The 24,943-nt window shown below is 46.8% G+C and overlaps 1 protein-coding gene across 1 annotated transcript in view; it reads right to left on the bottom strand.

The window, feature by feature from the left end:
• The window catches only part of LOC138488122 (S-adenosyl-L-methionine-dependent tRNA 4-demethylwyosine synthase TYW1-like), a 1,632,770-nt gene that overhangs the window by 977,849 nt on the left and 629,978 nt on the right, over positions 1–24,943 (bottom strand). The window lies entirely within an intron of this gene.

The raw sequence follows: 24,943 nt of genomic DNA, 5'->3' as shown, positions 1-24,943 counted from the left end.
CCCCCAGGCGGAATAGCTGCGCGGCCATCGACCGGTGACCCCCCCCCCCCCCCCGAGAGACGCCGGCACGAAAGAGCGGATCTCGCCACCCCCGGGGAACCGGAGTTCGGGCCGCATCGGAGCCGCGGCCGAGGAGAGGCCTGCGGACGGGCGGAGCCCAGCTGGTAGGCCCGGTTGCCTGCCGGATTGCAGCACCCCGCCGACACAGACGGGGCCGGCGAGGGGAGTTGGCCCCCTGTGCTCCACGGAGGAGATAGGGGGGCGCGGCAGCGAGGTGGCTCGCGGGTCGGGCCCTCCACTGACAGACCCCGGCGGATGCAATAAAGAAGAAGCCCGCAAAGGTGCAGTCCCAGACGAGCAGGAACAGCCCCTCCCGCCTCCTTCAGTTCCCCCCGCCGGACTCACCCCGAGCAATACCCCCTGAAAGGGGAGTCAAGCCCCCAGCTCCTTCTCCCCGCCCCCGGGGACTGGGCCCCCCCCCGACTGCACCGGCCTGAGAGGAACTTATCAGCGGCCCCAGGCCCAGCACCCGGGGCCTGGAAACAGCGACGTCGCCCCCTAATACCTACAGGATTCAGCCACAGGAAAGGGGAGCGCACCTGGGAACAGCAGCCGCCGTGGCTAACCACGCAGCACTCGCTGCCCTGTCGCGGTCACAGCCCACCCCACCCCCAGCAACACAGGCCCACTAGGGCCCCGGCCTCGCCGTCGAGCCCAGCGCAAACACACTGGGGAGAAAGAATTGTACCCACCCATCCAACGAGGAACCCAGCGAGCCCGGAGACACAGAAAAGAGGTCAGCTTTTGTCCGCTCCTGCTCAATCAGGTGGTGGCCCCCGGTAACATCCCTGGGGCGTGTGCCCGCCTGACTCCCCCCCCGGGTGGAGAACTCTGATAGCAAACAGAGGTTGGTATACGAGGCCGGCAGCCCCCTCACCCCACGAGACCGCACCAAGACTAGGAAGCTCTTGGCCTGTGGCGGACCCCGAGGGGGGCACAGAGGAGGATCGCATGAACTGGCTAGCGTCTCTACAAGCGTTTAGGTACAGGGAGACGGGGGAATCGCAGCAACAGCTACACGGGCTCCAGTGACCCAACCCACCCGGGAAACGTGATGAAATCCTCGACGGCGATGGAGAGGGGCTTTGCCTCCATCCTTCAGGAAATTAGGGAAATGCGATCAGACATCGCCCAGAAGTTCAAAAAAATGGACCAGAGGGTGGACAAAGTGGAGGAGAGGCTCCTACGGGTAGAAACCAACCAGTCCTCATCAACAGCACAGGAAGTCCAATTTGACATGAGGCTCTCGGCCTTGGAGAAAAGGGACGAGGAGAAGGCCAGACAGTTAGATGACTTTGAAAACAGGGAAAGGAGGAATAACCTAAGATTTTTTGGGATTCCGGAAACAGAGGGGGAGACAGAGAGAGACCTAACCCGAGTTGTGAAAGACATTATTACCCTTCTATTCACGGAGGAGATGACCACGGAGCCCACGTTCGACAGGGTGCATAGAGGAGGGGGCAAGGCGGGGAACCCCCGATCTGTCCTAACCCGATTCCACTACTATACGGAAAAGACCAAGGTCTTGGAAGAAGCGAGGAAGGAGGGGTGATCACATACAACAATGCCCAGTTCACCATTTTCCAAAACCTCTCCGCCTACACCTTGGCAAAGTGCAGGATGTGCCGTCCCCTGACGCAGCTACTCAAGGAGAAGGGTGTGTGTTACAAGTGGGGGTATCCTTTCTCCCTGTCCTTCGAATACATGGGCAAACGCACCATGTTGGTCACAGAAGAGGATATTAGAGGAGCCATACGCGACTACGTGGTGGACCCAACCCCCCGAAGAAGCCCGATCGGCCTGCAAGCACTGGCCAGGGGTGGTCCAGGTCAGTCGAGACCTAGAAGAAGGAGGACCGCCTCACGAAAATACAAAAAATGGAATGCTCCGCCTCCCGCCCAGGAAGGAGAGCAAATGGATTCGGAGGGCTGACGGCGGGAGAGCCCCGACAAGCTGCGGGACAGGTATGGAAGTTTGTGAGGTCCTAGCGATGACTCTGTCCCCCGGAACAGCAAGTATACAGTGGGCAACTGACGCGACGAGGCCGGAGGGGGAAAAGGGGGGCTCAAGGAGATGAGCATTGTACTGTAGGCCTGGCCAGGGGAGGTCAGGCTGGTGGTCCGGCCACATGCCAGCAATGGCGGAACTTACTGGCTGGACGTCGGGTAGGGGGGTGGGGGGTTCTTTCAAGTTGGCAGGGGTAGTTCTTTCAGGGAGGGGGGAGGAGGAGATGTTTGGGGTCAGTTTTAGGGCCCCTGGGGAGGGAGGATGGGAGAATCCAAGCAATCCAGAAGCGAGACAAATGAAGCGAGATGGGATTTTTGACATGATGTGGGTGGCCAGCCGGGAGAGTTGCATAGATAATGGCTGATTGCTTGCCGGCCCTGGGGGTGGGCACCTTGAATGTGCGAGGTCTGAATACCCCCACAAAGAGATCCCTGGTTTGCAGGGAGTTTAGAAGAGCTAAACTAGACCTGCTTTTCTTGCAGGAGATACACTGGGCCCGGGGGATGGAACCCAAGATGAGGGGAGGAGGAATCAGCAAGATTTTTTGCACATCACACAGGTCTAAGAAGAGGGGAGTGGCTATTTTGCTAGCAAGGGGCGTAGGCTTTGAGCAGGAAGCAACCCTGAGGGACCCTGAAGGCCGCTACCTACTGGTAAGGGGCTCACTACAGGGTGCCCCCTTAACTCTCGCAGTTGTGTATGGTCCAAATGAAGGCCAAGCCCAGTTCTGGGAGGAAGTAAGGGACAGGCTTAAACTCTTTGTTCATGGGAAGATAGTGGTAGGGGGAGACTTTAACATGGTCCTGGATCCGTCCTCAGATAGAAAGCGACTTGGTCCTCCAAGCGTTAGACCTGTGGACGAGGCCACGGCACGCAGTTTCCGGAGGGTCAACATCGAGCTGGGTCTGGTAGACACAATTCCGTCCCCCAGGTCTGACGTCCCCTCATTCACGTACTACTCGGCCATTCACACCTCATTCTCTAGATCCGATTATATTCTGGTGGACGAGACTCTTCGCCCACACGTCTCGGGCTACAGTGTTGACTCGATCCCTTGGACGGTCCATGACATGGCCCGCATCACCATAGCTGAGGGTTGGCACGCGGAGCGCAGAGGCCGCTGTAAATGCAATGACTCCCTTCTCAAAGACGAGGTCATCGCACAGGAAGTGCTAGAGGTCATAACGGAGTTCTTTGATTTGAATGATAATGGGGAAGTCGGCATACACACACTGTGGGACACCTTCAAAGCGACCGTACGAGGCGTGCTCATCAAAATAGGAGCTCAGAAGAAAAGGGAAAGGGAGGCCCGGGAAAAGACCCTAAGGGAAAAAATAGCCCGGCTCCAGCCTGGTGGCCCTCCGGAACGGCCGCTCGAGCGTGACCAGGTCACTGCCCTGGAGGACTATAGACTCCAAATAAAAGACCTCCTTCTACATAAAACAGAGAGAAGCCTCCAGATGGTGAAACAAAAATATTACGACAAAGGGGATAAGGCAGATAGTATCCTAGCCTGGAAGCTGAGGGAAGTCCAACGTAGCAGAATGGTGAAGGCGGTGAAGGACGCCCAGGGGACGATGGGTTATGATTCTCCCCACATAGGGGAGGCTTTCCGCCACTACTACGAGAAACTATATACCTCAGAATATGACGAGGGTGATGCCCAGATAGAGGGCTTCCTGGAATCCATTCAAGTCCCGGCCTTAACAAAAGAGATGTCGGAGGGGTTAGAGGGTCCGGTCACCGAAGATGAGATAGACAAAGTGATTAGTGGGATGAAGGTGGGAACCTCCCCAGGGGAGGATGGTTTTACGGTGTACTTTTACAAGAGGTTCCGCTCCACCTTGGCCCCGCATCTGGTGAAGATCTTCAATTCTGTCCTCGAAGGAAGTATTCTCCCCGACTCCATGATGGGCGCCATTAGAGCAGTACTGCCCAAGGAGGGTAAAGATCCCGCAGAGTGCTCCTCTTACCGCCCAATATCTTTATTGAACACAGATGTCAAGATCTTGGCCAAGGTGGTGGGGAGGCGGATGGAGGGGATAATGCCGAGGTTGGTTCATGGGGATCAGGTGGGCTTCATAAGAGGGAGACAGGGGTCGGACAATATCCGTAAAACAATAGATCTGTTCCACTTCGCGCAGGAATCTGATCTGGACACATGTGTCCTCTCCCTAGATTCCGAAAAAGCTTTTGACAGGGTGGAGTGGAGATACATGCAACTCCTTCTCCTGAAAATGGGCTTCGGGTCACACATTAGGAGCTGGGTATCAGCACTTTATAGAGCCCCCACAGCGAGGGTCCAGGTGAACGGGAGGTTGTCCGAGTCCTTCGCACTCTCACGGGGGACCAGGCAGGGGTGTCCCCTCTCCCCTTTGATATACGTCCTCACGATAGAACCGTTAGCTATAGCGATAAGAGCGCATGCGAGCATCAGGGGGATTAGCAGAGGTGACGTGGAATTTAAGCTATCCCTATTTGCGGACGACATCCTTGCCTATGTGGTGGACTCGGCCGCCTCGCTCCCCCCCCTTTTGTCCCTAGTGACCACATTTGGACGCTTCTCCGGACTGAGAATCAACACAACAAAATCAGTCCTGCTCCCAATGAGAGTACGAGACCCCGAGCTGGACCCTCTGGACGGGTTTGAAGGGATCGCGGTGGGAAAGACCTTCATTCGATACCTGGGAGTCCTGCTAACTAGGGATCTGTCTAAACTAGCCTCCACCAACTATGACCCTATAATTGCAGGGATCAAGTCAGATTTGAGGAGATGGGGCAAGATGATCCTGTCCTGGTACGGCCGGATGACAGCGGTCAAGATGAATGTCTTACCAAGGCTTCTGTACCTGTTCACAGCGCTCCTCACCATCATCCCAGAGCAGACCTTTAGGGTCCTACAAAACGCCGTCCAAGAATTCATATGGCAGGGGAAAACCCTGAGGACTGGGAGAGCGACCCTGACATTGCCGAGGGAGGAGGGGGGGTTTGGGCTTCCTGATTTCCGCCTGTACTTTCGAGCTGCACAGTTGAGGGTCCTCCTGGAACACATGAAAGAAGGGATGGGGACATACTGGTCTTACTTAGAGGACATGGATGCCCACCCCCTGAAGGTCAGGGACCTCCTGTGGGCCCCACGCAAATCTATCCCAGGAAAGTTAAGAGGTCACCCGACCCTGGGAGTCCTTTGGGAAATCTGGAAGGAGGGCCCACAGACAGCTTACCTTACTTCATGGCCGTCCCCGATGTCCTCCCTTTGGGGACTCCCCCTCAACCTGGGCAGGAGGAGGTTTCGAAATTCCCAGATCTGGTCTGACTTGGGGATGGAATGGGCAGGGCAGATGTTTAGGGAGGGAGAATTCCTCTCATACGAGGACATGAGGGAGGCACTGGGCCAAGGGTCCCTAACCATTTTTGAATACCTCCGTCTCAAGGGCATACTGTGTGACCAATCATGGGGCCAAAATTTGAGGAGGCAGCTGACTCCCTTCGAAAAGTTTCTAGATACAGCGACCTCGAGAAAGGGCGCGGTATCGAACATGTATAAAATTTTGAACACCATCAACCTCCCCGGGAGAAGGGGTTTCCGCTCATTCTGGGATGATTTGGCGGGGGAGGTCATTTCATAAGACGCCTGGTCACGGATTTTCAAAATCGCTTTCCACGGGAACTTGTTCACCGGGGATATGGAGCATACTTCAAGATATTGCAGGGGTGGCATAGGGACCCAGTGAAACTGTCTAAAATGTTCCCAAGTGTTTCTCCGATGTGCCCGAGGGGATGTGGCCAGAGGGGATCCAGGAAGCACATGTGGTGGCTTTGTCCGAAAGTTCAGGACTTCTGGGGAAGAGTAAGGGCCTGGATTGCAGAGGTGTCAGATGAGCCTTTCTCCCAGGACCCTTTGTCGATGTTGTTGGGCTTACCCCCGGAAGACATGGAAATATATAGATATCCAAGGATGATGGAAACAATGCTGCGGGCGCGGAGGGTGGCCCTGGCACAGAACTGGAAGAGCCCGGAACCCCCCTCCAAGGAGGAATGGCTGAAAAAAGTAAAGAACATGTTCTTGATGGACAAACTCACAGCAATGGTGAACAATGACTCAGGGCCTTTCCTGGCTAATTGGTATGGGGTGCAACAATCTTGGGGATGGGACGTCCACTGACTTGAGACACTGGCCCGCACTGGGGGGGGGGTGCCCGGAGTCCAGCTGGGTCCGTTCTGAGTGCCCACGACCAGGGGAATGGCAACGTTGACCTCAACCGGCAAAAATGGTCACCCACCACATTGTTTCCTGTGTTCAAGAAATAAGGCTGCTTATTGTCTCACACGTCTGAAGTTATAACAGGATTGCGGGGGGGGGGCATTACTGGGGAGGAGGGCGGAGGGAAGGGGGGGGGTTAAGGGCTGAACGGGACAGACAATCGCTTTTTGTGCATTATTGTTTATTCAGCCCGGTTTGTAAAATTAAGAAAATGCCAATAAAACCAAAGTTTAAAAAAAAAAAAGAAATAGCCTGTCGATGTAGTAGCAGCCCGAAATGGTGAGTTTCGTGGCCAAGTGGAGTGGTGTTTTGGTTATGACTGCTTTGTAGGTGATGCAGGATGTTTTGAAAATGGCACGTGCTTGAAGGGGTAGCCAGTGCGGCTTGAGGATGGTGAAAATCAACTACAAAACAATTCTGGTCTTTTGCTGCTCTTCTATTAATATCACTAGAAAGTGTGTCTGGAGGTCGAGAAAAAGAAACCCACTGCAAGGGTCTTTAAACGTTTTTCATCAACATAATGCTCACTTTAAAAGAGCTTGGCCCATGGAAGATCTGATGTGAAGACGCAGTTTGAGGAGACAAAAGGTCAAATATATGAAAAAGACAAAATAAGGGCGCCTCATGGACCACACCTAGAGTCCAGAGTCGCACAAGAGCTCCTGTGGTGGGCCTGCAAGGAAAACATTCTGAAGGGAGAACCTTTTTGGCAACCATGGCCAGAGATAACAGTAGTGACGGATGCCTCACTCATGGGGTGGGGAGCCCTCGCCAACGATCTGACAATCAACGGTCGTTGGTCTCCATCGGAGTCCAAACCACACATCAACCTTTTGGAGCTGAGGGAGATCAGACTAGCGCTGCAGGCCTTCCTGCCCTCTGTACGGGGGAAGAATGTCCTGAAAATGACAGACAACGTGGCCATGTACTACCTCAACAAGAGAGGAAGCGTAGGGTCACTATTAATGTGCAGAGAGGCAATGCAGCTCTGGTTCTGGCAATTCAAGAAGGAATATCCCTGTATGCAGTTCACCTAGCCGGAGAGGAGAACACGGCAGCGGTCACTCTGAGCATGCAGAGGAGTCTCCCACAAGTGGGAACTAGCTCAGGATGTCCTTCAAGAGATATTAACCCTTTGGGGAACCCCTCAATTGGATTTGTTCGCGACCGGAAGTGCGAGATGTACTCCACTAGGGAATTTCCCAGAAGAGGAGCTCTAAGAGACACGTTCGTAGAGGACGGATGGTTTCCACTCCTGTATGCATTTCCTCCAGTACCCATCATTCCTCAAGTAATCAGGAGGTTGAGAAAGTTTGGGCAATCCATGATCCTTATTGCTCCGGATTGGGCCAGGAGGACGTGTAGCCCGGACCGTCTGGACATGTCCACCTGCACTCCAATAAATCTACCACAAAGAGAGGACCTTCTCTCGCGAGAGCAGGATCAGGATCTCAATCCAGAGGTCAAGGCACTTAAGCTTCATACATGGTTACTGAAAGGTTGAGATATAAGGTTTGGGACCTCCCGGACAACGTAATTGAGATTTTGCTTTCGGCCAGAAGGCCAGCAACGAAATGCTTATACTGCTGCCAATGGAACACATTCTGCAGCTGGTAGTTTGCAGCTGGAGTGTTAAAGATTCTCTTTTTCATTCTTGTAATTTTAGTTACATAATTTTTATGGTTTGTTGGAATGTAAATAACATTTTCTTCTGTATTGTTAAGAGTTTTATAGGGTTAGATTTTATTGTGTTTTTATCAAACATGAGTATAAAGTACGTTTTGTATGAACTGGTAACTTGCGTAAAAGGTCACTATTGTAATCAAATGCACTTAATAAAATAAAAAATATTGGTGCAAGCAGCGGCACTTGGCTATGCCTCACCCAGGCCCCTGGAAGCTGGGGCGCATCCCATGCAAGCCAAGGTGAATGCATCTACGTAATTTCAGGCTGCATGGTGTGCCAATGGTGGCACCAGTCATGGCACAGATTGTGCTTGGATTGCGGCCTCGATTTTAATACCCTCATACGATGCCCGACTACCACTTAGTGTCACTCTTAATGCCAACCCTCTCCCCCACCTGGGCGCCACATTCTTTGCATCTGATGGCTGATGAATCAGAGAAAGGCAAAACAAATAACCTTCAATACCATATTCAGAATTGGTGGCAAGAGGGCAGATTGCAATAATGAGAAAATAAGCAAAGAATATGAGTACTTGGCAATAGAAGCCAGCAGACACGTCTGATGCACGTCTGAAATGTTGAAGCGCATTAACACGGCATAACAAAAGAAATACATTAATTTGTGATTTTAATTGGATTTATTAATCATCAATTACTTATAATATCTATGTATCACAATATGCCTGCATCTTTAGGCACCTAAAACTAAACATTATTCACTGTGGCCCGCAAGTGTGATGGAGAGGGAAGTGAGAAAGGGCAGGGGGAGGGGAGAGGTGGAAAGTGCTGAGCATAGGAATAAAAAACAAGTGGTAGTGCAGTCAGCAAGTGGCAAGTGCTAGGTGTAAGGCACAGACTGGGGATGTCTAACAGGTGCAGAAGGGGGAGCAGGGGGACTGTAGGGTTGCTGATACAGACCCAAAGTGCAAGGGTTGCCAGGAGGCAGTGGGGGTGAGTGGCAAGGTGGGCAAGTACCTGGGCCTGAAATCAGAGGCTAACCAAGTGCACGTTGCCGAAGCAGAACAGATCAGAAGGGGAGAGGAAGAGAGAAGGCAGAATCAAAGAGGAAGCCATTTATAGATTACTCGCTATGCTTGATGCTCCTGGTAAAATACTAGCATCGATAGTACATGAAGAGCTATACAAATGGACACACAAACAAAATCTATTGCAAACAGGATTTTAAAAGAACTGCTCAACTACTCATAACATCTTTGAACTGGCTTCAAGAGCTAAAAAGGGCATCACTGCACCATTGTATATAACATTTGTAGATTTCAGTATGACATTCGACAAAGTGACGGAAATAGATCCTGGGTCAAACTCACTAAGTGGAGCATCCAAATGGGTCGGCTAAAACTGATCTAACAAGTCTACATGAACACTGGGTACAACTGCGACTTGATAACTTGGGTAACCTTACAAATTTGCATTTAAAAAACAAAACAAGACTATGAAATACTAAATAAGATACTTATAGATAAGCTAAAGAAATGGGACCATGACCCCAACATATTAGAAGTAGAAAAACAAATATACACTGGAATATATCCCTAATACATACCATTATGATTAGCCGCAAACAATATTTGATTACGTTTCCTTCACAGAAACTTTGAAGGATCTATAAATTATTCAGGTTTAATCTATTTCCATGCCTAGATGTTGTTGATCCTTGCACAGGCATCCGCAGAGAGTCTCGCAACTGCAACTTTGAAAAACGAACGCACTTTGGAAACTCGTAGACACTTACTGATGTCCTCTGATCAACTAATGGACCTATATAGCAAATATTATAAACCATTCATCATCACACTAGAAACTATTAAATCGATTAATTTCTGGTTGCGATTAAAGTCTCACTTCTGATTGCACTCACAAAACTGTTGCAAGGAATAAAAGCATACTATATCACACAGGAAAATGTAAAAATCAATGTATGTTTTTACCATTTTACCATGCTATTCTAATGAAATGTTTAATGTGCTATTTATTCAAATGTATTTGAGTCCATATACGAGCATTTTAAGATGTGTACTCCGTACTTATATAGTAATTAAATAGGGTGGAAAGCTTATTTAGCTAAAACACACTAAATAAGTCGTTATTTTGCTTCTATGACGGTTTACAACGAGGCACTTCACAAAAGTAATGAAGTTGTACAATAATAGAAATGATTGTAAAGAACAAGGTACAGACAAAAAGAAGAAACTAGACAAGAGCACTCAGTCGTGATAGAAATTGCACAAAATGTGTGTCTTGTAAATGTAAGAAAAGTTTGCAAAACAAAGCAGATCACCCATATCACTCGCGGATTTAAAAATGTGGGTAGGAGGGTCAATATGCACAACAATGGTAAAAACAAGAATTGATGGAAAACGTTCTTTGCGGACGAAACATAATGGAAAGCACCATAAAATCGGACTCACAGTCGACAATAAAACACATATTTTAAGAGCAGAGATGCTAGAAGCTAATAGGTTAACAAGTATTCTGCTGCTGGAAGAGTAATTTGGGCATCTGGCTACCTTACTACTACTACAAGACCTGTACGTTGCTGTGTCCACAACTGAACGTGAGCAGTGTGTCAATGTTTTTGTCAAGCAGGAATGTATGATTGGATGAATAATTCCACAACAAGACTTATTATTTTAAGAGGGAACTGAAGTCTGGGGAAAACTGTACTTGAGAATACACTCTTCGAGTGGAACTTCAGGTTTTCTAATCAATAAAATAAAAAGACAAGTAAAGCCAAACTCTGCATCACTGGCATATCATTTGTTCTATTCGAAGCGGTCCTTGCACTGAAGTTCGCTCCCTTTGTAAATAAAATGTGCAGTAGTCTGTATTATTTAGTACCCAGAGCTCGCGCACAAATGGGAACACAAATCTGTCAAAACAAAACTACTGTAGGTAGGGAACACAAATCTATGCGGCAATCGTAAGAACGCTACAACTTTCCATTCGGATTCTGCCAAACGCAACGCAGGTATTATCCACAAAAAAAAACACGGCAGCAAACGTGAAACACATGGACTTGAACATCAGCGACATTCTCGACATTCTCCAGTCAACGTTAGAGAAATGATGCCCCTGTGTCAGAGGCAGACATGCATAAAGTGTAAACGTAGTCAAATTGTGTCTGTTGTACTGGAGATTAGAGTAGGGTGACCAAAACATGCCTAAAGGGTCATCAAAAGAATGTTCGTGGCAGGAAAGCTAATTTGCTCATCCATCAGATGCTAAGACAAAAAAGGTAGCAGGCGCCTCTCTCTGGAGAGAACATGGCCTGATAACCTGTTCTGGGGTTTCTACCCACTTTGAGAGTCACAGAAATCGCTTTTAGCTCACTGTACTTTTCACAAATGAAGAATATCCATTTGTATATCAGTCTTTGTCCCGCCCACAAGGGCAGTCCAGAACCGAAATTCCAGGCAAACTTCCTTTAAACAAGAGTACCAACAGCAACGCCAGGCACGTGTTTCAGCCTTGTTGGGCCTCATCAGCGAGGTGGAGCTGTGCCTCTCTGAGCACAGTGAGCAAGGGGTCCACGTGTGGGTTCCCCCAGGTAATATGTTCTTTCTAGACGATGGCGCCTGCTGCCCTTTTCTTTTATTTCTGGTGTTATTAGTCCGCTCAGCTGTACCTTCGACCTGTCTTCAGTGACAGCAATACAACAGAGGAGGTTATTGACTGCCACAGCCTCTTTACCCACTACCGAAACAACTTTCCCCTACAATAGTTTGCCTACCAGACGTCATTCCAATGAGGTCTTCCACTTTGCCACCCCCTGCTGGCATACCTATAGCTTACTGTGAACTGCCACCACGCAAAGCGCAATGCTGCAACCAGAGGTTCATGCTTCTGGCATATTGCTATACCCGAAAGCCTCTGTTTCCTGCTGCACAGTTTGTGGACCTTTGGTCCCCTCCACCTTTCTTACATCACTTAGACCCGTCACCATGACTTCAGTGTCAGCACCAACCTCCTAGATTTGCTCAAATGAGAAAGGGGGTCTCACAGAGGAACCTTTGTACCTCAAACACATTGGAATGGCTCCAGTCCTGACAGTTAATGGACAAAGCGATGGGAAAAGGGACATTTATGTGACCCTCTAATACTGGGCCTTCTACAGCTTTGAGTGGAACAAGATAGGTAATAACCAGCACACTGAATCCCACCAATATAAGCAGAAGCAGGGACATATGCAGAGGACAGTTCAGCACAGGACTTTAAGCCATCGTGGAGTGCCTTCAGTTTAGTGCAGATTCAGTAAAACGCATTACATATAGAAAGGGATTGCTCATGGTGGATGTAGTCAGCTATCTTACAGCGATTCAATCTAGGTCACACACCCTTCCTCCATCACAGCAGTACCCTGAAACATTTCTGCTCCTAAATAACCCAGCAAGCTAGTAAGAAATCAAATTGAAGGAACTAATCAACATTCATTAAGCATCAGATGTCCAATTTGTAAAAGAAGAAACTAACATTAGTAAAATTGAAAACATTGCGCTGAGCTCCCAATCCATTAATTAGGCGAACCACAGAAACAAAGTTCTTAACCACTGTTAGATGTCTGGACTATTTTTCAGGTAAGTGGAGAACATTTAACAAGCCGAGTCCCACCCTTCAGACCACTGTACAGGAAAGTAATATGCAGGAAATAAGACAGAGTAACAGAGCCTGTGTTTAGTTTGTCGACATTTCACAGTTTGAGCCAACCTCAAACTATTTCACTTATTCACAAGTTCTAACAGTTTCAAAGATTATTTTCTCAAAGGATCCTACCGAACAATACCAAAGTGTTAAAAGAAAAGGTTGTCTTGTTATTAGTTCTGAACCACTCATTACAACCCTTATTCGATATAACACATCTGTTTGGAACCAGACTTGAGTTTTCTAAACATCAGAGGATTAAGGAAAATCCCCAGAGGTTTGAAACTCAACATAAGCACCTGCGACGATCACAACACATCAACTTATGCCTGCAAATTTAGTGCGTCTACAACACACACATCCATACTTGTTAGAATGATTTGTCCACATATAGCACATTACTTAGAACCAAGTGGCTTCTATCATAGCAGATATCCTGAATGAGTGCATGGGCGGAACCAGACGTATTTGAAGGGCAAATCCATTTATTGACCCAAGACTACTCTATAAAAGGTCATAAGAGCATCAACGGCACTAATCCAGTCTTCCTCCACCAGCTGGTGGTCGTCTTCCACTATTGTTTTTTCTCTGGCTTCTCCCTCTAACATGGAGTATGTAGTTACCAAACAATTTCAGATATATGTGGAGAAGGACTCTCCAGCAGTTGGGACTGCGGTAGCTCTCTGTGGTATGCTACACAGTGGATGAGATAGTACTACTCAAGCACCTCCATGAAATGGGTGAATGTTTCCGCCACATCCCTATATAGAAGAGGGCTTTTGTGTCTGAACTGAGCCAGGGGGTTACAGCCAAAATATGTGCACTTCATCCCAGGATGAACTGTAGAGAACCTCATGAATACCATTTCAGTGGATTTTCAAATGTATGCCGATGAAACCCAAATCAAGGTACAATTGGAGGGTAAAACAAGTTTTCTATAACATACACAGTATCTGAAACATGCCTCGATCACATATTCCACTGGACGAAATGGTTACACAAGCCGTAACAGCTCGATGGTGGTGGGAAATGCTGACAAATCAAAGTCCCATTTACCTGGCGGCAATCCCTAGGCTAAGACTCATCACCTGAGAAACAAGGGGGATTAGCTTTAACTTCAATTTCTAGATGAAGCAGCAGGTCAATTATGTTGCTAAGAGCCTTACTTGCATTGAAGGCTACTGCCCATGCCCGAACAATCTCCATGCTGCACTCAGCAGATAGCTTATATTCTAGGGGCAGGACTACAATATTGTATGAGGAAAAACTCCCAACATTCTGTATCAGACAGTCGAGGGATACCACAATAAGGAAGCCAGAATCCATGTCAGCCCTAAGAAGAAATAGGTCCATACCAACCACGCACAAAAGGCCCTCTTATTATTTCCCAGTGGCACTGGGCACCAATTTCAAGTTCCTACGCACTATACATGAATTACGTATGGTAATGTTTTTTAATCTGAATTTTCCCTGAATCGCCACAGTCCTTACATCATGAAGAGGTTCTGCCCCTGAACATCGTTTTACCCTAGCTTATCTCCCTTTTTTCTTTCTATTAACTCAGCAAACACTCCATCCACTCCCAACCCACATCCTGAATCCATCAGCTCTAGTAGAAAACCCCAGCCTGGGGCGGACTGCGGTGGGTATTGGAGGACTAGTGATTATGGGGAATTAGCATTAATGAACATTAACAAATGATATTGAAAATTACCTCCCACCGCCCCCTCTCACCACACTCTTCCCATCATAAAGGTGTACATAACAGTGTCCCAGATCATAAGTAGTTCACTATGTCCAGTCAGCATAACTGTGCAAATAGTTTATTGAAACATCACACCAATCCCTAGTGTACAGATGCCTGGACCACGGTCCAGAATGCAGTGCAGAAGGAGCTTCCCATCTCTAGTCTGTAATGATTCTCGAAGGTGGATGGAGCTGCCTATGTGGAGGCATTACAAATGTTCTCCATGGTGAACCCCAGGGCGTCATCCCATGAGGCTAACGTCCTTTGTTGACCTGCCTTGTACCGATCAGTGTAGCGGAACTCCAACCTAGGCGTAAACTTCTGCAGTGGTTGCCCTAATCCAGCGATTGATGGATTGATGGTGCTGGTAGAAAGCTAATTCCCATTAGCAGATTCCCCGAAGGCCAGCAATAAACTGGGAGATCCCCAAAATAAAGATGTCTGCTGGATGTAGATAGAGAGAGCACATTAAATATCCAGTAAATGTGCTGCTACATCCTCCAGAGTGGTGTGGTTTACTGTAGAACCCTGATAGAACAATTGGACGATGGATTTTTTTTTTTGTTGAGGGACGATCCAAATTTAACAGCACTTTATCGGTCAAGAACTGAAGGTAAAGGTCCATGACTAGCAGTGCTCAAGGCTTGCCCACCCTCCTTGCGGATAGAATAGCGAAAAGGAATGCCATTTTCCATGTAAAAAAGTCCAACTTGTGTCTTGTAAGGGCTCGAATGTGTGCAACCTGTAGTTGCTTGAAAGGGTAAACACCTATGTCTTTCTACAGAAAACGAATACACATATGTATAACTCGAATTCATTCACCAATGAGCAACATATGTTCTCTCTGTAATTCATAATCAGGTACAACACTTCACATAGACATATGTATTCATCAATTCATACTCATATAAGATAAAACGACAACATATAGGTAATTTATAGGAATACATAAAATATTGCATCTTATAATAATAATGTAAAGTGCTCAATATGCTTCTAAGTGCTTTGAATCGTAAACATGACACCAACAAAGTGCAAATGCATAAGTGATGACTTCAAACCAGCAGACAGGATGGCTATGATGAAGGTGCTATCACATGGGATGGCACCAAATTATATAGTCAGTATGGCCAACTAGTGATCATTAGTAGCAATGTTATTAGAAGTAGGGATACAAGGGTTACAATGCACCAAAGATAGTGTCAACCATGAAAAGCCCCCTAGTTTCAAAAGACCAAAGCAATGAGACGTCTCCCTCATGGTCAGAAGGAATCCAACTGTTTTACAAATAAAGCAAATATCAGAATAAATATAACCTTAACTATGTGTGTGTACCTGTAACCTAAAGAAATTAGCCTACCTCTAATTTTGAGTGGGCGCATATATGTTTTGCCACACTGAACCGAACAAATTGGCAATTGGTACGGCAAATAGGAATGTGGAGATAGGCATCATCCAAATCTACTGATGTGAGCCAGTTATGGGCTGAATCAAATAGTTGACGTGGTGTTCGTCTCCATTTTGAAATGCCTCGCCTGAATACATTTGTTGAGAGCTTTGAGGTCCATTACTGGATGCAATTCTCCTGTTGGTTTTCTCACCAGAACCAATAAAGAGAAAAATGCCTTGTGTTCTTCTGCGTTCGGGGCACAGATATACCTCTTTCCTGAATCAATTGATTAACACCCTCCAGAAGAGAAGATTTCTTTATGGCATTTCAAGGTACTGGGGTGATTCTCTTTCTTAGATCTAGAGGCAAGCTTGCAAACTATAGTGTGACCAATGTCCTGGATCAATTTGCCTGTTACATCAAGTCAAGCTGAAACAGGTTTTCCACCCACCGAAGAGCACTGATCGTGATAGTTGGGCCTTTGGTTGAGCAGAGGTGTTCGGAGCAGGGTGAGGATTTGAACTGGTATGGGGCGGGGCGTCCTCCATAAAAAAAAAAAAACGTCTTCCTCTTCCCCGAAAGGAGGACCCCTGCTGGTAGCAACATGCAGCATCTGGAAGGGTCTTTGCCCATTGCCCATTGAGGTGTCTGGCTAGTTTGGTAGACGGCATTCTAAAGAAGACCCAATAACATCTATAGATCCAACCAGCTGGTCACTAAAGCAGATATATTCGGGTGTGTCACACATTGAGAACTAACACTAATAAAAGTATTAGCTTAGAGTACAGAAAGTAGCTCCAATAGAACTCGTGCAGTAATCCACACAACTGCCCTATATGCCTCTGTGAAGTGTCTTTAGAAAACTAAACATGATTTATGATTCATTTACCTCTGTGTCAGGCGTTTGGATTTTTTTTGTGGAGCTGTTAAAAAGGATGGGTTGAAAGGTATCCTTCCACTGTCAAAGCGCTGAGATGATACAACAGACATCAGTGGCAAAGGAAGTCAGTCTTCCCGGAGCATTTTCACTGCAGGTCGAATAAATGTACTCTCGTTTGCGGACAATGGAAAAACTCTTAAGCAGTTCTAATAACAATGTTATGAGTGTTTTACTTATGGCGACAAACCGGACTACAAAAACGAGCTGAAAGAACTTGATATTTTGATCAGGAAGGTTGAGCCAACCCTCAAGACTAAACCATCTTCGACACATTCAGTGCATGTACATGGTGTATCTCTTCAAAATCAAACACAACTATAGTTTTCCTAAGAAGGAAATGTGGTCTATTGGTAGAGCTCTAAATCCATGGACCTCAATCAACTTCTCCATAACAAAGAAGTAGACATCTTTGGATTTAATGCACTCTTGATTGGGTATCTTGTCAAGAGGGGACAGGAACCCTTCTCAGCCAGGGGTGAGATTCCCACCTGGGGGAAATCCAGAGCCAGCCCTAGCTATGAGGAGGACAGCTGCAGTTGAGAGGGTCCCAAATTCTGTCCCCTTAGCCCCCTGAACCTGTGCCGGTGCCAATTTGTTTATGGGCAGTGTGAGAAACGAGAGGGTGTCTCACCCACTAGTCCCTGGGGATCTGTCATCCAGGTGGCCAGGACACGGCCATCACTTTTGGATCCTTTTCCTGGGGATGGGTCAGTGCGGGAGGATAACCTGGGTGAGGGGTCTCCGGGGAGTGGGAGAGGACACTGGATGGTGAGACACGGTATCCCCTTCCCTATAACACCTTTACCCCATCCTACCAGATAGAATATTTCGGAACTATACCCCCTAACCCCTTTTACAACACAAACACTTTCATACGAATAGCCCGCCATGGGAGAAAACAGACCAACAACCGAGCAGTATACCTGACGTGTCCCAATACAATGGTCAAGCGAGGTCAGGCAATTACTGACCACCACACACCTGACTTCCATTAAGCTTCCCCACATGGATAAAAGGCAGAGCACGAGAGCACATTCTGAGCGAGGCAAAGCATACCAGGAAACAGCAGTTGCAGGATGGCAGCTGAATGAGAGAAGAAAGACGGCAAAACAGAAGGGGATCACAAGTAGGGAAGTTCCCTTGACCTTTTTGATTAGGAACAGTTACTTTCCAGAAACCTCAAGAATAGATAGCACAAGACCAGGAAACCAGGCTGAAGAATTCTGCATTGTGTGTCGGAAATACCCAGGGCACTCCCGCATCAATAATCAATGCAGGGAGAAGCAGAAGCCGCTGTGGTACCGTCCTTGGCTCCAAGAACAAAGCAGCATCAGTGAAATCAACAAAGCCGGTGAGTTGGGGAGACCGATACAAGTACAGTCTGTGTTGAAGCCAAGGTTGCAAGTGTAAAGACTGGAGCGGGGGTATCTGTGCCCTCTATATGACAAGGTAGAGGCACAGGGCACCCCAGGCAAGGTTGTCTATATGGTAGGTATGTACAAGCAACTAAGGCTTAAGCTCTCAGGGGGTGATGTGGGCTGGTCCTTAAGTACAGTGAGTCCACAAGCCCCCAAAAAGGAATGTCCACACACTAGGTTATGTGGTAACAGTTCTTTATATGAATATAATGTTCAGAGATATGTACAGATCGTGAGAGGGAAAGGCACACATGGGTGTGATAGAAAAGAGACCAAGTCAGGCAGAGTTTCTGTCAGGTACAATCCCATACCCTTTAGAACACCAACGACTAGATAGAGTAGGAATAGTTTAGGAAGTCCTTGAGAGAGTTTAAATGGAGAGGCCATACTGCCCATAAGTATTCGCTTCCGTTCAATTAAGATCTTAGACAGTAGGCGTAACTCATCTACTAGCCAAGGGCTAGGGGTGCCTGGCCTGGGGAGGAGGGATTTTTCAAGATGAGAGCAAGAGGAACGGGCAGTGGATCCATAAAAATCTTAATAAAACTCCCTGGACCATCTTAGAGCACTGGAGCATTTTTTGAGCCATCTGTGACACGAGGAAACCGACAACTGGATGATCAAGGCTGCCTATAGCGAGCCCTATCCTTTCCCTGTACTGCTCGAGCCCCCATTACAGCCCTCTGCTTCTTTCATGATGCAGGGTTCAAGCCCCCAATGAAAGAAAATTAGCTTTTCAACATGAATAAATATGGAGGCCATGAGCTACCATGCAAAGGTCAGTTTGAGGCTCAGTGGAGGAATGCACCTCCTCCCTTGAGGCTTGGGCCAGAGAGGTAAGCACAAGCGATGCAAGGTACCAGTTGGGGAGGAGATGATATGGGCACCACTAGTCACAAGGAAATTCTAGACAGATGTTATATCTGCCCATGATGGGACTCTGTTCCTCTGTTGTTGTCAAAGGCCCAACAACAATGATCAAGTAAAGCTGGAATGGTGCTTGACCTAAAAAAAACACTAGCCGGAGATGGAAAGGCTTGGAATAAAAACCATTAATGAGATGACTCACTTCTCAACAGTGCCTTTTCAAACTAAATTTAGTGGCAACCACTGTCCTCAGTATATCTATCACAGGCAGGTCTTACCAGGGCGCTCTTGGATCTGGTCTTTATGAAATGGGGTTGTCCCTCTCCTGAGGCCACCTTGCCGGGAGATCCAAACTACCAGGTTAGGTGACCTCAAAGAGGGTGACCCCAAGGAAGAGGAAAAAACCAGTATCAGCTGCTGATGAGAGCTGCAGAGAGCAAGATGAGAGAGCTGTCCTCTTGCAGATCAAGTCTGTAGCAGCAAGGTTGCAAGAAGCATGGAATCATATGTGCTGGAAAGAGTCCTGGCATACACTCAAGGTTTGGGAAGAGGAAAAGAGGCAAGAACAGGGAACACAAGGTAAAGAGAGAGAGTATACACAGAGGTACTCGCGCACGCCAATGGGCACCGTCTCCATTGGCATTTCCAGCTAAATCCATGTCGCTGCTGAGACCTGGAAATGGGCGTACACCATGATGGATGTGGTGGCTTTGGACACACAAGGCCGACACTTTAGGAATGTCGCAAAGTGGTACAAAAGTTGCCTGAGAACACACATGAACACCATCCAGCAGCGCTGTGTCGACTAAGGGGAATTTTAACAATATCTTATCCAAGGAGGGTGTCCAGCACTCCGATATGAATTGTGCAATCGCTCCAGTATCGAGGAACATATTGAGGTCATGCACACTCCTAGCAAAGGAGAATGGACCAGAGGCAGAAAGCCAAAGAAGTGCAGTTCCCAAGAAGTGCAGTTCCCAAGAAGTGCAGTTCCCAAGAAGTAAATAGAGATCCTTCAAACAGCATTCGGGGCAGAAACATAACACGCAAATAACCAAAATCAAATAACCAAAATGAAACAGGAATGAATACAGCGCTTCAGAAAACCCTTTTGGACTTTTAATTCCAGAAAATGCCCAAAAACACGACAGCACTCAGTTTAAAATAATGTCAGCTCTATAGACTCAGAAGTGTTAATAAACACGCTATGTTTTTCTTTGAACGTCTTTGCGTCCTTTCACTCCACATGGCCAGATTTGGACTTTCAGAATCCCAATTGCTGTTTTCGCTTTCGTGTTATCCTGCTTGAAAGACAAAGCAGGATAATTGTACCCGTCTTCTCACCGAATTAATGACTTCCAGCGCTTGTGTCAAAAAAGTTATTTACTCAAAATTCTAAGCATGGGAGTATTGAGACTACAGGAAAATTGACTGACTAACAGAATGTTAGGCTTGGGGTCCCGATGCAAAAAGGTCTCTGAAGTTCTGAATATTAAAGAATATACCCGAAGAAATCAAAGATGTCAACGTTGCTGCAATCAGATTGAGAAAAGAAGACTGAGACCTTAAAAATTAACTACAAGGTGCTACCTAGCAGACACCAACTTTTCACACCTGGCATTAAAGGGAGCTAAACACTGGTTAAAAATGTTAGTTAAATATATTAGAAAGAAACAGTAGTAAAAAAAAATGTTTAAAAAAAGAAACTACTCAAATAAAAAATATTCAAATATAAAAACTATTTCTAATCAAAATAGGTGAAAACAGGTTGCAAACACACTTCGTGGGGAAATCAGTGATTTGTATGTATTATTTGTATTCAAGTATATGCTAAAACCTCAATATAATATTTTACAAAAATAAAACCACACATTCTCTATACTTTGTCTTTAGAGTATTGAAAAGCAAAAAATCCAACTCCAAATGTCTGAAACTGCTGATGTGATTCTAAATATGGGTGGCTGGGCCAAATGGTCATCCATGTGATGGCTGTCTCCTAGACTAGTTGGGACTACGTGTGTGAAAATACAACCAATAAAGTAGGTATATATGACAACAGAAACAAGCAGGCTTTCTCACCTCTCCATACATTTCATGCGTTTTTATCGTGTTACCCAAAGCATGAAAAACAATATAAAAAGGTAACTAGTCCTTTGACGGCATTCATTTCACAATAGGGAGTGTAGCCTATCCTGTTTCCATGTTCGGTTTGGACACGGAACAGGTCACGGGTTGAGGGTGGGGCTTCAAGGGAATACGCAGTTTGATATTGCAGAATAAAGTAGTGACAGAACCTTGCTCCGCCTCCCTCGTTTTATTGCTGGGCCTACATAGAGGAGGCCTTTATGAATGTAACATCGGCGACAAGGATTATACGGTTTCACGTGTGCTGCCTGTGTTGAGGGTGCGCAACTGCAGGCCCATAATCACTGCGCCCACCTGAGGACAGCTGCAACGTGGTTGGAGCACTCACTCGAGCCCACAGCACGGCCAATAGTCCTCAGCTAGGTCCTCTGTGCTCGGTCACTACTCCAACATTGTCTACGTCTGGGTAATCCTGCAAGCAGCAGGTGAGGGTGTCATTGAAGACTCGCACAAAAGAAAAGGCAACAATAATGTCTGGGAATGAGGATGTCAGCACCTCTAGTGCTCCATCTACGTCGTCCCCTAGCCTGCCAAACAGAGTGGAGGGAAGATGGGAGTCATTACAATTACAGGTGGTCTCGTCTTTCGACATATCAGATACCAGCAGTCTGGCACCACGATGGAATAGATGGTTAAAGGAACTTAATATTTATATTGATGCCACTGGTGTCAGGGAAGAACGTTTGGATTAATGCATTCCATAGGGCCTGTGTTAAGGGACATTGGGCCTCGTTACAAGTTAGCCGGTCTGGATTTAACGGTGCTGGCAAAACTGTACCGGCACCGTTTCTGGACCGGCTTACTACGAGTTCTGCAGGCGGGTGGTGTTACTCCAGCCATGCCTGACCTGGCGAGTGTAACGCCACCCGCCTGCAGACAGAAATGGAAACATCGGCATTGTTAATTACGGTGCCGGTGTTTCCATGGTCCCCATCCACATGGAGTCCTATAGGACTCCATGGGAATGGGGAGTAACATGTTTCCACCTCCGGAATTACTGGGGCTGTAATGCCCTGGTAAATCCGGCAAGTACGGAGGCAGTAATTCATTCCAGGTCCGGCAGCAGCCTGACGGTTTTTCCCGGCACAGTTACCCCTGGACTCCGAATGAGGCCCATTGTGTTTGAGCTGCCCGATAGTGCCACAAATAAATTTCAAGGAATTTTTGACTCATTGAAATACTTCTCTCGATTAATAAATGTGGACTATGGGAAACATTTTAATAGGTCACCCAAGAGATAGGCGAAACCTTAGATACTTTTGTCATGAGATTACGCAAAAGGGTTAAATATTGTGACTTTGACCATTATTCAACAGACAAAGCTTTGAAATCACAGGTGATTGCTGGCTGTGAATCGGATGAATTTCAGAAAAAACTGCTGTAAAAGACTAGATCCCTAGAGGAAATGTTAACGCTTGCAAGAGCCGACATGGCACTTTTTTTGTAGGCAGAGTCTCTGAGAAATATAAAAAATTACACAAACGGCTGCTGCAGCGCCTACATGTCAAATGCGTTCATTAGGAAAGGCTACCAACAAAGAACAACTCAACTGTTACAGATGTGGATATAATTTTCCTCATTTTGGCCCCTGCCCAGCCATTGTTCAACTCATGTGATGGATGTGGAGGTGAGAAACATTTCCAGTATGTGTGCAAAAACATTAAATACATCCAACAGTCGACAGACCGCACAGGTTCAAGAAGCAGCACAGATGGCTCGCAATCCAGAGAGCAGAGATCTCCTACCGCGTGGTGGAAAAGCTCATCGAGCAGACAGGAGGTGTGTTTGCAGCAAATTAGGAGACAGCCTGGCAAAAGGGAGGAGCATCATAGAGCGTCCACCCTGGAAGATCCAAGAAGGAGGTCAACACACCAAAGATTAAGATATGTAGCTGCTTTGCTCAGATACCAGGATGACTCAGAGTCATCCTCATCTAGTGGTGATCGCAATACAGCCCGACATTATTGCTGCAAGTGGACAGGAATGCTCGAGAGTTCTTGATTGACACTGGGACCACCGTAAATATAGTGAATGAAGACACAGATCGGGGGCTCAAAAATAATGAGACATTGCAACTGGCTGACAGATATATACCCATACGGGTCAAACATGCCTCTATAATGCAAAGGTATGTTTAATGCCACATGTTCATACAAAGACAAGTCAGCAAAACAGACCATATATGTTGTGAAGGGAGAGGTGCCAGGAGGGAGTATCCTCAGCTTTAAGTCAGCCATGCAAATGGGACTAGTTCACATAACGTACCAAATAATGACAGCATACACCACCGACCTAAAGGACATGATAGTCAAAATATTCCCTTCCTTATTCACAGACCTAGGAAAGCTCAAGGGATAAATTAAATTGCACCTCAATCCAGATGTCAAGCCCATTGCGCAATATTACAGAGGGATTTCCCTAAATATCCAAAGACAGGTGGCAGATAAGATACAAACATTACTGAGTCAAGACATCATTGAACACGCGCCCAGGCCCACACTGGGCACTGGGTCTCTCCCATCGCCCCAGTGCCCAAGAAAGAAAATGGGGGAAAGATCTGAATTTGTGTAGATATGAGAGCACCAAATCTGCCCATTGAAAGAGAACAGCATCTATCTCCAAGGATGACAGACATGATGCATCTGTTGCATGGTCCAAAAGTCTTCTCCAAATTAGATTTAAACAAAGGATATCAACTAGAACTACACCCTAAATCATGATATATTACCACCTTTACAACACACCTGGGATTATTTCAATATAAAAGACATGGCTTTGGAGTCTCATCTGCAGCTGAGATTTTTCAAAATCAGGTGCACCAGGTATTCAGGCACATACCCTCAATGTCTCAATTACAGTAATGACATATTGATATTTGGGTGCACATAGGAGGCGCATGATAACACTCTGCGCGGAGTGTGCATGGCACTGGAGAACGCTAATTTGACAATGAATGCAGCCAACTGTGAACTCAGCAAGTCAACACTGAAATTCTTTGGTCACATATTTTCGAGTGATGGCCTATAATCCGACCCAGATAAAGTGCAGGCTCTCATCTTCACCCCAACGCCCACATCGACATCTGCAGTACGATCCTTCCTGGGAATGGCCAGTTATTGCACAAGGTATATTCAAGACTTTGCCTCAGTGAGTACACCACTACGTCTCCTCACTGGAAAAGAACAAGAGTTCAGGTGGTCAAAAGAGTCCAAAGAAGCTTTCAGGGAAATAAAGTCACACATCTGTTTCATGCATGTCTTACTACGACCCTGACTTGGAGATAGAACAGTAGATACGATCCCCGTCGGTCTACGGGCTTTTCTGGCTCAATTCAAGCACGGTACCTCCTCACCCCGCAGGATTGTGGCATACACCAGTCGAAGTTTATCATCCATGGAATACGCATATTCTCAACCCGAAAAGTAAAACCTAGCAGCGGTCTGGGCATGTGAACATTATCATCTGTTCCTGTATGGAAGAAAGTTCACCATTATTACGGATCACCAAGCACTCACAACCATCTATGGAAAACTAAATGGCAAGATGCCTGCGCAAATTGCACACTAGGGGCTTCGACTGCAAGAACACTTTTGACATTATTCACCGGCCCGGAAAAGATAGCAGCCCGGGGGATTTCTTATCCATATATCCGCTGCCTGCGAAGGAAGAAACACATTCGTCGAAGGCAGATCAATACATGAACTACATTGTAGACAATGCACTTCCAAGTAGTTGACCGTGACTGAAACAGTAAAGGTAAT

The sequence above is a fragment of the Ambystoma mexicanum genome, chromosome 9 (assembly GCF_040938575.1).
Source record: "Ambystoma mexicanum isolate Mex_15411 chromosome 9, UKY_AmexF1_1, whole genome shotgun sequence".
NCBI lineage: Eukaryota > Metazoa > Chordata > Amphibia > Caudata > Ambystomatidae > Ambystoma > Ambystoma mexicanum.
The sequence above is the reverse complement of the archived record's forward strand: the minus strand, read 5'-3'. Positions and strand labels throughout refer to the sequence as shown.